Source organism: Protopterus annectens, chromosome 12.part0 (genome assembly GCF_019279795.1).
Source record: "Protopterus annectens isolate FY-2018-M chromosome 12.part0, PAN1.0, whole genome shotgun sequence".
Taxonomy (NCBI): Eukaryota; Metazoa; Chordata; order Ceratodontiformes; family Protopteridae; genus Protopterus; species Protopterus annectens.
The window spans coordinates 734,581,160-734,597,070 of record NC_056746.1 but is presented as its reverse complement, the minus strand read 5'-3'; positions in this window follow the sequence as shown (position 1 = coordinate 734,597,070).

The following is a 15,911-nucleotide window of genomic DNA, read 5'->3' as shown; positions in this document are numbered from 1 at the left end:
AATACCCACATCTGCTCTGACATTTATACGACGGTTACTCAGGAACATTACAGAACCGAGTGATGTTGGCAACATCCTGGCGGATGGGTTCAATGCTAAGTTTACACCCTCTCACTCCCTACAGGGCCATAATCCATGCAGGAACATTGCGGGGTCCCTGCGGTCACAACTACACAGTTCCAACCTGCACTCTCTAAGGCCTGGAACACAGACTCCATGTGACCGTCCAACATCCCAGGCTGTGAGTTACACAAACCTCAGAATGACATGTCTCCCCACTTGGCCACCAGATTCACTAATAGCCTTGTATCAGGCATTGTGGCCACTGAATGGCACACAGCAACAGTTATCACACTCCACACAGGTGGCACCACAATGAACGAGAGGGACTATTGCCCTATACGCCTGACTGGACTGTTCTGCAAGGCTATGGGGCACATCATCATGGAAGTCATTCACAGAGACATTGGTGGGCTCCAGACCTTTGATGCCACCCAGGTTAGACTTGTTAGGGCCAGACCATGGCTCCTACACCTGGTGGACTCCTTTGATACAGTTATCAGGGTAGTTGATGACGGTAAGGGGGTCCACACAGCCTTCATTGTCCTCTCTTTGGCTTTCAGCACCATTCTCCATTCTGGTATTGACAACATACACATGCACCTGCACATCGACCCCTACATCTCAGGATGTTATGCAAAGTGGCTCACGGACAGGACCCACACAATGAGGGTAGCATACTGTAGTACCTATTGTATTTCAGTTACACTTGGCGTACCACAGTCCTCAGTCATAGGGCCCCTCATGTTCGGTATATGCTTCCCTGAGGTACAGGCTAGCACAGAAGGACTTTCCCTGACTAAGTTTCCAGATAACTGCATACAAGGTGCCATGACTGATCCACCAGCTGATACAGACTCCCTCCATAAGGGTGTCACTGTGACGGATACCTGATGTCGATAACATGGCCTCAAGCTGCATGACACAAGGTGCATGAACATCCACTTTGGATTACACCAATCACCCACTGACTATCACATAGGTGGTAGTCCCCTACATACATATGACATTATATGGGATCTTAGTACACACGTATGTAGCACCCACTCTTTTGATAACCATATTGCCGATGTGGTGTGGATATCCTTCTATGTGGCCACCCTTATCTGTACTGGGTTTGTAGCTAAAACAAAGGCACCCACTGTACCTCTAAACTCCTGACGTATACACACATTCAAGGGTACAACGCCCCATTTAGGGTGTACCTTACAGAACAGCAATGGCTTTACATACCACAACATTAACACACCATGAGGATTATTGAGCTCGGAAGGTTGACGTATGCGGCAGAACTATGGACACCACGACTGTACACATTTGCATACTGCATACTCAGGGGTGACCTCTGCTGAACATACAGGACCCATGTCCACAACAATATTCATGGATATATACTCCACATAAGCGACATAAGCAAAAGCCACTGAGAGCAACATGCTCATGGATATGTGAACAAATGCAACGATGAGTGGGATGTGCTTGAGAGTTACATTCCCAAGCCAGACACTCACCATGCTTTGGAACATGATTCCTATGTACATCACGCAGGGACACTCAGTAGCACTGTTTATGAGATAACTCACTTGGTGGATGGGAGACACACATGTACGCCAGGGATCACTGCAGTGGCTGTACTGTGCAGAGGTGCAGGTAACACATAGCTCTGCTGTTCACAGACAGGACACTACCCTAGAGAGTTGCCGCCGGTGTAAACACTGTAGTTGGGCTTACACATAGACTTGCCAGACAGCATAGTACCTCACTATGAACCTGTGAAACTATTACATGTCCATTGTGCATGGTTAATTGAGTAGCTCTTCCATTTCGATTAGCTATCATGCTGTTACAGTGTCCCGTGACTACAAGCCATATGCATCCTGTTATTGTGTATTGTACATGCCAATAGACGATTCCTTTTGTTTGCATGAAATAACTGTTATGCTGCGTAGAATATCTGACATATCTACTTACAATACTGTACATTACACATATTTTACATATTATCCCATAATGCAAAGCATACTTGCACAGCAGGACCACCTTAGGCATGCTATTGTCGTTATATGCCCATACACATGCCTACTGTGACAGTATATCAACATATACTATCCCCTGCTATGGTACGTACTTGTTGGACATACCCTACCACTGATGGTGGGTGGTGTGGAATTGTTCTGTTTAAAGCCCTCATGTAGCATCCCTTGTGGTGTCTGTGATGTTTACCTTGTGGCCCACAGCAGGACACACAATTTCTGCAAGCGTTACTATGCTCAGCAAATCATCACTACATAATACCTTTTCCCACTTTATGCATTGCGGACACTTTTAATTAATACAAAACAAGCTATACATACACTAACATACTGAGTGTTCTACATACCTTGTTAGCGTTCTGAACTTTCGTAAATATCTCTCTTACACCTTTACTGTTTAAACGGTTCTATGGTATGAGCATACGGTTTGAATGTCTGGCAAGTCATCCTTATATACGTCGATACCTGTGACATGTGGTTTCCTGCCACCAATTGGTGTTCCTGAGTAGATTATTAAATGCACATCAGCTGTGCAGCTACTCCATTTGCCAATTACGTGGCAACAGTGGGGTAAAATTGGATTCTCCACTTGGGCGTTGCCCTTTTGCCCTACCTTCGGGGAGATGCCTGTATGTGTTTTGTTGTGTGGAATTGCAACTGCTATTTGTAGAGACACAGATATTTTGGATTCATGTCCCCCGTGGATTGTGTGTGACAGCTAGAGTATGTGGTTCTACATGTGAGTGTACCTGTCATCTCAACCGTCTGATAAGGGACTATTGCAAACAAAACCTGTAACATCACCATCTGTTCCATTATACAACTGCTATGATTTCACATGGTGATTTTACAAATGTGTCTCTCACAAGGTATGTTAACGCTTCTGCAGATGTAATTGAGTGAGTGGATGTTTGTGATGTTATTACAGTCTGTATTGCTATTGTTTCATGTGTGGGAGATGTAGGTGGGTGTACATAGCATATACAGGTTTGTGGGGACTGCATTTCTACATATTCCATATATTTGTGTGGGCTCCTTCCCTAATTGAAGACCTATCAGTTAGTAGACTGAAACTATGGTTGTTACAGGCTTATACATTGGACCGTTGTTAATTGGTTTCTATATAGTACGCGGGTGAGGTTGATACCTCCATACCTCCGGAAATACAGTGATATGTAAAGGAATGTTACTAAATGACAGCTGTCCCGTGTATTTCTGTCACAGATATTTGCACTCATTGCAGTTGTGTTGGTGAATGAACCTCTTTGGCATGGGTTGCCACCTTTTCAAATGGCCATAGTGGGACATTTGCAGGACACACATCGGTGTTTACAGGCCGACACATACCCATGGTCAGTACACAGGATAGCACATACTTTTATCCTGAATACATACTTATTCTTGTAGCACTTTAGCTACTTATCAGGTTTCATGTAACATTTACATTTTTTAGATACAGGCATAACTATTTAATGCAATTATTACATAATATATGGGACATAATTATGTCCTACAATCTCGGACATTTGCCCTTTTTAATATTTTTTGTCAGGACACAACTGCCCAGGGAGGGGCTGTCCCTGTTAAAGTGGGACAGGTGGTAACCATATGCCTACGGCCAGCTATAACCACACCTACCGTAATAATCTACCTCCGAGTTAGCACTAACAGACACACGATGCAAACACATGCACACATTACAGTCCCATGGAAACGCACACTGCACCCTCAACACACACATACACAAACTACGGCAATCACAAACACAGTTGAACACAGTACCTTCGTGGACCGCAACACCGGCAGCGATACCTAAATGTCCCTTAATATCGTGATAATATTACACGCGGTTCTAGTGTTCTGGTACTGTGTTCTTTCGGTCTTTCAGCCTCGTGATTATGCGTTTCGGTATGTGACACATTCCATAGTTGGCAGTATCCTATTTATTTGTAACTCCATGGTTGTGTACATGTCATTGACCTATCTATATATTTTGCAGATATAGGTGAATCTGTATATATCAGCATATATCTCTCTATCACCCTTTCTATCTCTATTATATATATGTGTATATATATATATATATATATATATATATATATATATATATATATATATATATATATATATATGTGACAGAGAGAGTGACAGGCAGAATACACCTTTCATTGTGTACATGTCGGTGTATACTGTTACCTGCACTCCGCACGTTTGTGTTTGAACCTGTCACATTACACACCTGCTGTTGGTACATCTTGGGTAGCTTAGTGTTAGGTGATTGTGTACATGATTGCATGTTCTACTCTTGGCAGTGGTCATTTTACCATTCAGAGCAGGCACTATTAGTACAGGGGTGAATAATGCTGGTTTCACCTGTTCTGGATATCATTGACTGTGATCTGCACGATATTCAGAGAAGCTTAGCCCTGTTTCGCGCATATCCATATAGTCATATTTAAACAACGCTTACCAGCACTGGGCAACACATATTCCAGCTAACATGTGCTAAACATGATCTGATGACTTGCATACAACATGCATTATTCGTGCCTTCGGGATTACGTTACATCCCTTGCAGGATGTGGGACCGGGAACATGCACGACAGTCACTGCATTTACCACTTGGGCATTTGGGATTTGTACACGTGTTATGGCATTTTGTATGTGGACTGTACTATGGCTGTTACTCCATACTGCGATCAAATGGGTAACTCAGTAAGTTTACATATGGATGAGCCCTATTAATGGTATGTCCAAGTGATGTTTAATGGATGTGCTCCAGCATTGGGTATGTATGTCACAGAGAGCCACACACTATAATGTGCTACACCTTCACGCACCAGTAGGTGGAACATGCTGGGGTGACAGATACCTGTCATGGGTACACCCCATGCTTTGCCACTACATCCATGATTACATTATATGGAGCCCCTCATTAACGCACCAGGGAATCCATGCAGAGTGTGTGGGGAACAGTGATTACACACATGGATCCTGCAATTGGCTCTACTCCACTGAGCGACAGTTGCTTACTCGATGTGGTGGTGACAGCAGACACTGTTTGCCTCGATTGATGAATGGCCTCTGACAATCGGGCGTGTACCTACCGATGTACCTAGGAACCTATACACACAGTACCAACATATGCTGATAGGTGCGTGTACTGTTCAGGTGTTGACATTCCTTGTTCCAATAGCTGTTGTGTGTACAGTGGTTGAGGGCTGCCTATGTAGGATTCACACAGTAGGCCACCTATACATTACAATTTACAGGTGGTCATGTGTGTGTGCCATCCATTTTACTGTGTGTGCAGGTGGAGAGGTGTGTCAGTCCGTAGGGGCCTACACTGTCAGAGTATGTGCTATACATTCCCTCTTTGCCAAGGCATAGGCATATTGGGCATGCCTCTGTCTGCCTACTGGGGCTAGCACAGGGTGTTCATGGTCTGAATCCCTCTGTGCCTGTGATGGCCTTGGCAATTGCAGTGAGCTGTGAGGGCCTTCACCATTTTGTCCCTGCTGCAGCTGTTTCTGCAGGATCATATTATGTAGCATGGCACATACTATGAGGATGTGGGCACACGTGCCTGGAGTGTACTGCAAGGCTCCACCAGATATGTCCAAGCAACAGAACTGTGATTTCAGCATCCCAAACACACACTCTATGATGATTCTGGTTTGTGTGTGTGTCTCATTATGGCATTCTTGCATGGGTGTGTGTGCATTTTTGATGGGAGTCATCATCCACGGCTCCAGTGCATAGCCAGCATCCCCCACAAGGTGGCTATGTGGGATGTCCCCCCTGACAAATACCTGATACAGCTGTGAGGGATGCCAGATGTGGGAGTCATGGTAGCTTCCAGGGCTGCCAGCACACACATCCATGATAATGCCCTGGGCATTGCACATGACCTGGCAGTTGATGGAGTGGTATCCCTTGCAGTTTATGTAGTGCCTACCATGCTCACAGGGTGGTGACTTGATATGTATGTGCATGCAGTCTATTGCACCCAGTACCTCCAGGTAGTGTGCTACATGGTGGAAGAGATGCATATTGCTGGCCAACTCCTCCTGAGTTTGGAGGAAGTATATATGCTCATTGGCATGTGGTAACATGGCATCCAGGAACTGGTGTAGTACCCTGGATGCTGATGCCTGTAAGATCCCCATTATATCTCCAGTTGGCTTTTGAAAGGTACCTGTGGCTAGTATTTGCAAGCTTACACATACCTTCGTGTCCACTGGGATGGGTTCCCCTCTGTTGTTTCTGGATCTCAGGCGTGGCTGGCACAGCTCAACTATTTGCTTTAAGATGTCCCTGTCCACCCTGTAATGCTCTACTATCTCCAGATCATGTAGCCCCTGGGTAGGTTACCCTTGGTCTGAACATCCTTCTCCTCCTCCGGGGCCTGCGGTGGTTGTCAGAATCATCCTCCACAATACCGTCAGTCTCTAACACATGGTGATGAATCACAACTATGGCGGCTCCCAACATGTACATTGTAAAAGTTTCCCGTATGTTTACACCTATGGTGCAGTGTTTGGGAATACACAGGTGTGTGTGGGGTGCTTTCACACTTTATACTATTGTGCTGTGAACACCGATGATGTCATGGGGTGTGTATGTATGATCGTAGCTACAGGGTATCTTATGTGTTTTACGACAGGAACTACTATTGTGGTGCCTTTGGTGTTGAATTACATTTGGCTGCTGTGGATTACCTCTTGCCCTTCCCTTTACATTTCTTCACGTTTCACCTCCCATTTTCTGGCATGCATCCAGCAGCCTGCTTTCATTTGTAATTTCCTAAACCTGGCTTATCTTGCGTAATGTGTTCTATGGCCAGTCTACTGCAGGTTTGCTTTGCTCTGCTATGACAGTTCTCTTTTCTTTGCAATCCGACACCTCCCCTATCCTGTTTTGCAGGTTTCTGCGAGCAGACTTGTCAGCTGTCGTCGATTGCCCACTGTGAGTTAATAGGTGTTAATTGCTCATTTGTACTCCAATTACCCTACTGCGCTATTTCCTTATTTTCTTCCCCTGACCTTCCTATTTGAGCTATGTTGCGTGGCGCATGCATCCGCTTACCGGGTTTCGGGCACGTTTTCCTCCCCGTACACATGTGCTTTCGGGCACCATATGTGCTCTCAGCTAAACGATGCTATACCTACCTCCCCACCCCTGTCCTGCGGCTTTGCTTAGCAATGGCCAGGCCGGATTTGCAATGCTCCAATGTGCTTACAGCTACGATAGCACACCCCACTGCTGATGTCATGTATACCTCTAGGCCACTCCTCGGTGTTGCAGTGCTGTGCCGTATGGTACATCCTTAGTCCGGCGGGAAGTTTGCGATTCACTATTACCTGCCTCATTTGCATGGCATTGACTACTAATTCCTAGTTACCGCACCGAACACTGTCACAGACCCTTAGCAACCTTTGCAGCTTGGTTGTGGTGTACCATGCATACCATTGAGTGTTATGGTGAAGTCATGATTTGTATTACATTGCGATTTTATGACATTTGTATATATTTTCTTTGTGCTCCCATTTGCGCACACATGCCCTGCGGTTGCACTTTGCGTTACTGTGGACATGACATTAAATGTTGTTTTTTAGGTGTTGTGCATATTTTCTTCTGCCATTGGCTGTATATTTAGCCATTGGCATATGTTAACTTTGTAATACATGAGTCTGGTCTGCTTTCATAGCTCTGGATGTTCTGTTTGGAAAAATATAAACCGTGTTTTTGGATTACATTTCTGTGGGCTTACGCTACACCTGCTCCACTTCATGAATCGCTATGTACCTTCATTTGCATGGTGCGGCACTGCGCATGGGGTGATTAGCATACCTGAGCCGAGGGCGGCGCAGATCTGGCGTATGCCGGTAGTGCACTTGGAATTGGATCGTACCTGAATCGCTCAGTGGCCATGTTTGGCGTTATACCACCTACGCTACGCCTGCGCCTGGCGCAAGCTTCATGAATCCCAGGGCCTGTTCATAGAACGCTATAATACAGGTTAAAACAAATTAAAACCTTGCAGTGTTAAACCCCGTATCAAATTAATTTATAATATTATATTATATTTATTTAAAATCAAAATATATAATTCATTTTATTAGTAAAAATTCATTTTAAAGGCAACAAAGTAAAAAACATGAATTAAATAAGCTCAAAATTGAAAATTAAAATTCTTGTTCAGGGGAAGCATATTACATATATAAAAGTATTACATAATTATATAAATATACTTTGATAAGCAAGTAATTTCCAGTTACAAAATGTTTTGTTAGGTTAATAATTAGGTATAAATACTTTTTGGTTTTATAATTAATAACAAATATGTAGCCCTAAATGAATATGAGACTTGCTTATCAAACACTGCAAGGTTTTAATTTGTTTTAACCTGTATTATAGCATTCTATGAACAGGAATTAGTTCATTTTATGTGAGGTTCCTTTAAGGACAAGTAGTTTAATTATGGTTTGTATAATTGTTAATTAAATGTATTTGAATTATATATATAAACTGTGTTAATTGATTGTGTGGTTGTCTGAAGAAGGTGAGACACTGATCCCACCGAAAGCGCTAATAAAACTTGCAATCCCAGGAATGAGCCATGTGGGTCAGCAGGTGTCAACAGCTTGAACAGGACCCCATAATCCTCACCTTGTGTGATCTATCTGTGGACAAACTGACATCCCTTCATATGTCAACACATATTTATGCACAGATTGTTGGTTTTGTGGATACAATATGTGTCAGGGGTGTTGATAAAGGGCTATTCAAAGTCTATGTGGGACATGTGTAACTCTGTTGAGTGATGTATGTCCTGGGTGTCTACCTTGTAAACAGTCTAGCATGTTTGGAAACCATGATCTGCACATGAAGATACCACAGTTGGTAGGGTTGTGTGTTTGTCAGCTTCCAATAGCTCTGTGTATGACTTCAACCATGATGGACTCCATGGCCTTTCAGATCAGACTTCATAGTCTTACTGGACTATACTTCCCATGGTGTGTTGTGCACCTACACTTGTGAGGAGTGCCATATGTTGCTGTAACACTTTAAACAGTTCCAGATCCTGTGGAGAGGGTGAGGCTGAACAGACTGTTCAGGTGCAGGGTCTGTTTGTTCTGTAGTTCATGCATGACACATATTGGGAAACAATGTAGTCCAATTGCTGCCATGCTTTTGGCTTTGGGGGGAGCTGTTCAGCCATTCTACATGTGATATCCCCTGGTATGATGACTGGGACTATGGTCAGTGGGAGGTGTGTCTGTCTATATGGGCCTGTCTGACAGGATGTCGGCATTGTCAGTCAGGTACAGTTGGCCCTGACTCAGGACATATATGAGTGTACAGTGCTATTTATGACATAGCTGAAGGAGGTGTCATGATTCAGTCTGGAATCCTTCTCACCTACTCTTTACAAAACACCAACAAACCTGAGCACTAATCCCTGTTATACTCTTTTACACACTTAACACCCTACTGATCCTTTGTGACCAGGCTACGGAGTATGTCAACATAATATCCTGCCACGTCCAGGGATCGGTTTCGTGTGTACTTTCCAGTCCAGCTAGTGAATATTGTGATTTTGACACATTGTCACATCTGCCTCATGTACACAGACAACCCTCTCCTCCTCCCAACAAACTCAGATATATGTGAGAGATGCAACAATATTGACATACAGGAGGCTGAGCTCTCTTGACTCACGACTGGCATAGTCTATCAGGTGGTGAAGGTAACCACACACACCACATATCAGTCCCACATAAACCTATAGTGACAGCAATCAAACAACTTTATCACACATAAACATACTCAGAGGATCTACATAAACTCTGCCTAAGCAGCAGAGACCTCCAAAGCAGACACACAAACAATTGCTACCCCACTACAGTATCCACATATCACATAGTTCACATTGTCAGTGGACCACACAGTCACTGCCCTTCAGGCTAAACAACATACCTAATACACTTGTAATAGGTGACACTTATTGTCAGACACACTGACATCCCACTCACTAGGCCAAACAAGGGAATAGTCACTTTGAGCTGTCTCTCGGGTGGCAGGATCCAGAACATAACACATGCACTCAGGTCACTCCACAGCAAGTTCAAGTCTGGCTCCAGCATTGTCCATGTTGATGCGTACACCCTCAGATGTCCATCCCTGGACCACATGACATGATACATAGAGGAACTCTCTGATCATGTAGCCTAGGCCAGTATGACCCTGACCTTGTTTAGCATCTTACACCCGCCAAGTATGATGTCACAGTATACCAACAAACTGATGACGTTTAACAGTTGGCTAACATATTGGTGTCATTCACAGGGGATACAGTGTCTGTCAGCCTTGGGTGACATGCTTGACATGCCATGTAGCTTCCCTATGGACAGTCTGCACCTGTCACCCTTGGACTTTTGAATACTGGCTAAGGCAGTTGCTACCACCATACTGCCTTTGTTAAGCGAGGCTCAAAAGACAAACCCACCTCCATAGACATTACAGAGTACATGACACTGAGGGTAATGCTGCTCAACACCAGATGTGTTACCCTCACATTGCGACCACTCCGGAATCTCCTCAGTATGGACAACAGCGATATTTGTGCACTAACAGACACCTGGTTCAGGCTCCCAAATGCACACCAGCACTACCAGATTATATTTCATACCATGCGTTCTGCCCACAAAACATAGAATGGCCAACACATATAGGGGGAGTATCCATATACATGACAGATACACATACCTCCGGGTTGGTAGCACTGCACAAAGCATCACAGACCATACATATGCACCTAACATTGTGCATATCTGCCATTTGGTTTGTTGCCTGCTACACACCACACTCACAAACTCATGAACCACACTCGGCTTTCCTGGGAACACTGGACAATATGAAGGGCTCCCCAAACACCATTATATTGGGTGACTTCAATTACCCACACATTGACTGGAGATAGTACTCAGGCCCCAACACCCTCGCCCAACTGTTGTTACTATTTGTACACTCATATGCTATGGCGCAACCAGTCAGCACACCCACAAGAGGGGACAACATATTGGACATGATCATCGCCAACATGGGGACTCTCTATGTTCCATACCTGAGATATACCCCTCATTGGTAAGGTCAGAACATACATTTATCTCACTGGACATCCATATCCCATCCACACACCTATCCTGGGTAATCTTGGTAAACTTCTCAAAAGCAAACGTCACACTTCTCCAAAAAAAAGGTGCTATCCTTCAGAGACCCTGGGACAGTGGTAAGTATGGCTCTGACTGCTGAATCCTTTACATACACATTCTATGGACACCTAGTGGACTGCATGGATCGTACTATCCCATATAACAACTGGACTCACTCCTCCAATGGCAGGGGACCTGTCTGTTAGACCCTGGCCATTAATACGCTATACAACAAAAGGAGGACACTACTACATGATAGAGCACAATCCCAGACAGGGAAGGCATCTGTGGTCTGTACTACCAGACAACTACAATCACTCATGTATTTATGTCAGGCCCGCTTCTCACAGACAATTTCACCAGACATGTAGGACACTCAGAAGCCCTTCTTCAGTTAATTCGGGTACCTGGGTGGACACTCACTGATATGCTGTGAGTTACTGCATACTGACTAAACATACCCTGAACCCACAGACATTGCCAACATCCTGGCATACAGGTTCAGTCCAGATGTCTCCCCCCCATCTCCCCTAAGGAGCTACTGTCCATCCCAACAGAGTGTAACCTCCCTGACATCACAAATAAACAGGTGAGTGCTGCCCTCCCCACAGCGGACAACACAGCATCAATGGGACCAGACAGTGTCCCGGCCTGCATCTTACACGGGCTTCATGACAGATGTAACCCTCACATTATGTCACTGTTCAATATCAGAGTTACTGCAGGATATGTACCCATGGAATGGCATACAGTGATAGTGGTCCTGCTCCACAGAGTTGCTGCCACAACAGACCACAGACAATATCGGCCTATAAGGCTCACTAGCCTGTTCTGCAAAGCTATGGAGCGTATAGTAATGGGACTCATGCACATAGACATCGTGAACCTACAGACACTGGGTCCTATACATTTCAGCATTGTTGTGGTCAGATCTTGCCTCCTGGACCTGTTCGTATTCTTTAAACAGTTACCAGGTCCATCGGTGTAGGGACGGTCGTCCACACAGCCTGCCTGGACCTTGCACAACCCTTCAACACAATACCACACTTGGCCATTATGCATAGGCTCACCGGCGTCAATATTGACACATATCTCACACGATAGATTGCTACCTTGATCAGGGATAGCACCCACATACTCAGTATTGCAGGTGCTATGTCTGACTATACACCAGTTGCACATGGCATCACACAAGGGTCAGTCCTGGGACCTCTCTTGTTCAGTATATATTTGTGTGACGTGCGGCTAACATAGGAGGAATATGGCTGACCATGTTTGCAGATGACTGCACTCTGGGTGTCATAATCAACTCTCCGGCTGGCACATGCATACTCAAACGGGGTCTCACAGAGATAGGATGACTGGTGCCTGAGCCCTGGACTACAGCTAAATGCCATTAGTTGCATAGTCATCCCCTTTGGGAATAACAACATGGCCACACATTACCACATAGGTAGTAATCCATTACATACGGTAGTAGTTGTTATTGGTTTGGGGACACAACTTGTTTGTACTCTCACCTTTGACAATCACATTGCCAAAGTGGTTAGACAGAACTTCTATATAGTCCACCTTATCCCATATGGTTTCACATGTTGATCAAGTGAGGTCATTGTGCCCTTATACTCATCACGACCATGCTTGGTTACAATGTCACATTTGGGATGTACCTTACCCGACACCTGCAGCAACTGTAATGGCCACAAATGTTCCACAACAAGCAGATGTAGGGACTCACATGGATGCCCTGCACAGTTCAGATACAGTAAATCCAGCTCTACTCAATCACTTACCGCCTACACGGATGTGTTGTGTGCCTGTAGTTTAAGGAAATATCCGAACCAGATTTAATGGACATGCTCCACCTCAGGATATCCGACTCCCTTGCAGCTACATACTCCAAGAACATATACCTCCGCACAGATGTTAATGGGACATGCTGCAGGGACAGATTCTTATCCCAGAGGCTCCACTCACTCTGGATTGTAATCCCGGTTGTGCATGGGCAGAGCCACCCACTGACCACCTACAGGAGACATCTTGACAAATGGATGGGTGATCGTATGTTTACCCATGGGATATCTTCTGGGTCCCTGCTAGACAGAGGCACAATACAGTAAACGTAAATGGGCTATCTTGTGTGACCTACTATTCACAGGCACAGTGTTCTACTTTGACAGGGTTGCAAAAGCCAAAGACACTCTGGCTAGGCTTGTACTTGCCCTAGGGTGGATAGGCTAGTATCGACCTCTGAACCTATGCTAATGTTCAGGATGCACACTGTTTATTGCTGATACTGTTTGCAGGTTTTACCATCTTTGCTTTCCCACTTTCTATGAACAACATAGGTATCTGCAGAACATATTTGATAATGACAGGGTTCCACTATATTATATATGTGTCTGTTGTCCTATAACTGTGTGCATAGGGCAGATTGCTGGATAGTGAGAGGTTCCTGGGTTAACACATGCAACTGCCTGATATGTGTGGCCCACTGCTGTACTCTGACATGGCTTAAGTGTGTGAGCATGCCCAGTTCAGACTGTCAGTGTTCTGTTGCCTGACATGTGTCTCATTTATTCAAGTGTGTGAGCATGCCCAGTGTGACCTTTCAGTGTGTTGCTGTCTGAGGTCCACTACATCTGTTGATGTATGTGTACATGTCCAATATTAACATTTCTACTGTGTGTGTTGAAAGTCAGGTTCTATTCTTACTGTGGGACTCACCTTTGTGTCATAACTCGACAGGGATTATGCTATGCCTGCAGGGTTTCCATGGAATACTTAGCATACACTTATCAACATTTCTTCATACAGGCTGACCACTGCAGTACTGTCATGGCTTAGTGGTTCAGTACTATGACTATAGTGCACAGTATCCTGGGTTCGAGGCACATCACTGCTTTATATTTACATATTGAGCAGACCAGACTGCTTAAGGGCCAGTACAGCAAATATGAGCATGTTGCCTTTTGTTCAGCTATGCCCTACTTAGGTTCATAGGTTCATTCTAGGCTATCTGCCCTGAGGCATTTACAAACCTAGCCAGAGTATGTTTGGCTGTCGCCACCCTCTGAACTGATTTTACTGTGCCCTTTTTAAGATTAGTTTACTGTACCTCTGTCTATTAGTGACACTGACATAATCCCTGTGGCAAACCTACAATCTCCCATCCACTTGTCAAGATTCCTCTTGCAGAGAGTCAGTGAGGGGTTCTACTTAACATGGACTGGGATTCTTTTCCATAGCAAAGGGAGCCTGTGGGTTAGGAATCTGTCCCTCCAGCATGTCCAATTTATTTCTGTGCTCGGGTTCATGTCCCTCGAGCGCATAGCTATATGGTATTTGGATTTTCTGAGGTGGAGCATGCTCATTAATTCTGGGTTGGACATGGCTTTATACGTCAGGCATAGATTGCATCTAAGTAGGCAGTATGCAACTGAGTAGAGCTACAGTTTCTTTAACCGAGCAGCATATGGCATCTGTTTGAGTCCCATGATCGTATTTGTGAGGTACTTTTGGGGTCTTTCTAGTTGCTGCAGGTGTCAGGTAAGGTACATCCCAAATGGTGCATTGTATTCAATTAGGGGCCCGATGAGGGATGACTAAAGGGGCACAATGACTTCCCTGAATGTAGATGTGAATCCTTTCATGATAAGATGAGCTATATAGACAGTCTTTCTAACCCCTTTGGCAATGTGGTTGTCAAAGGGGAAATTACTGTCAACTTGGGTCCCCAGGTCCCTAATGACTTCTTCCATACTTAATGGATTCCCGCCTATGTGGTAATTTGTGTGCACTTTCTTTTTGCCAAAGGGTATGACTATACAATTTTTAGTGTTTAGCTTTAGGCCATGGCTCTGGCACCTGTTATCCATCTCTATGAGACCCTTTGGGAGGATGCTTGTGTCAGCTGGAGAGTCAATTATGGCACCCAGTTTGCAGTCAACTGCAAACATGGTCAGCCACATTCCTACCGTGTTAGCCTGTACCTCCGTAAAATATATGCCGAACACGAGAGTTCCCAGGACTGCGCCTTGTGGGACACCACTTGTAACTGGTTTAGAGTCTGACATGGCTCCGGCAATTCTGACTATGTGGGTTCTGTCCTTGAGCCAGCTTGCAACCCATCTTATGACATAGGGGTTTATATTTAAGCTGGTGAGCTTATCTTTGATGCCCGAGTGGGGTATCATGTCGAAGGCTTTTGCGAGGTCCAGGTAGGCTGTGTGGACTACCTTCCCCTCATCAATGGCCTTGGTGACTGTTTCAAAAAAATCGATCAGGTTTAAGAGGCAAAATCTGCCCTTAACAAAGCCAAATTGGGTAGGATCCAGTGTCTGTAGGTCCCCAATGTCTTTGTTTATGAGTTCCATGATGATCCTCTCCATAGCTTTGCAGACCGGGCTAGTCAGGCTTATGGGGCGATAGTTTCCAGGGTCCGTAGAGGCACCAACTTTGTGGAGTGGGACCACTGTTGCTGTACGCCATTCTTTGGGTACATATCCTGTAGTGAGGCTGAGATTGAACAGCAGCTGTATGTGGGGGTTTAGCTCTTCTTGGAGTTCATGTGGAATGCAGCCTGGGACACCATGTGGTC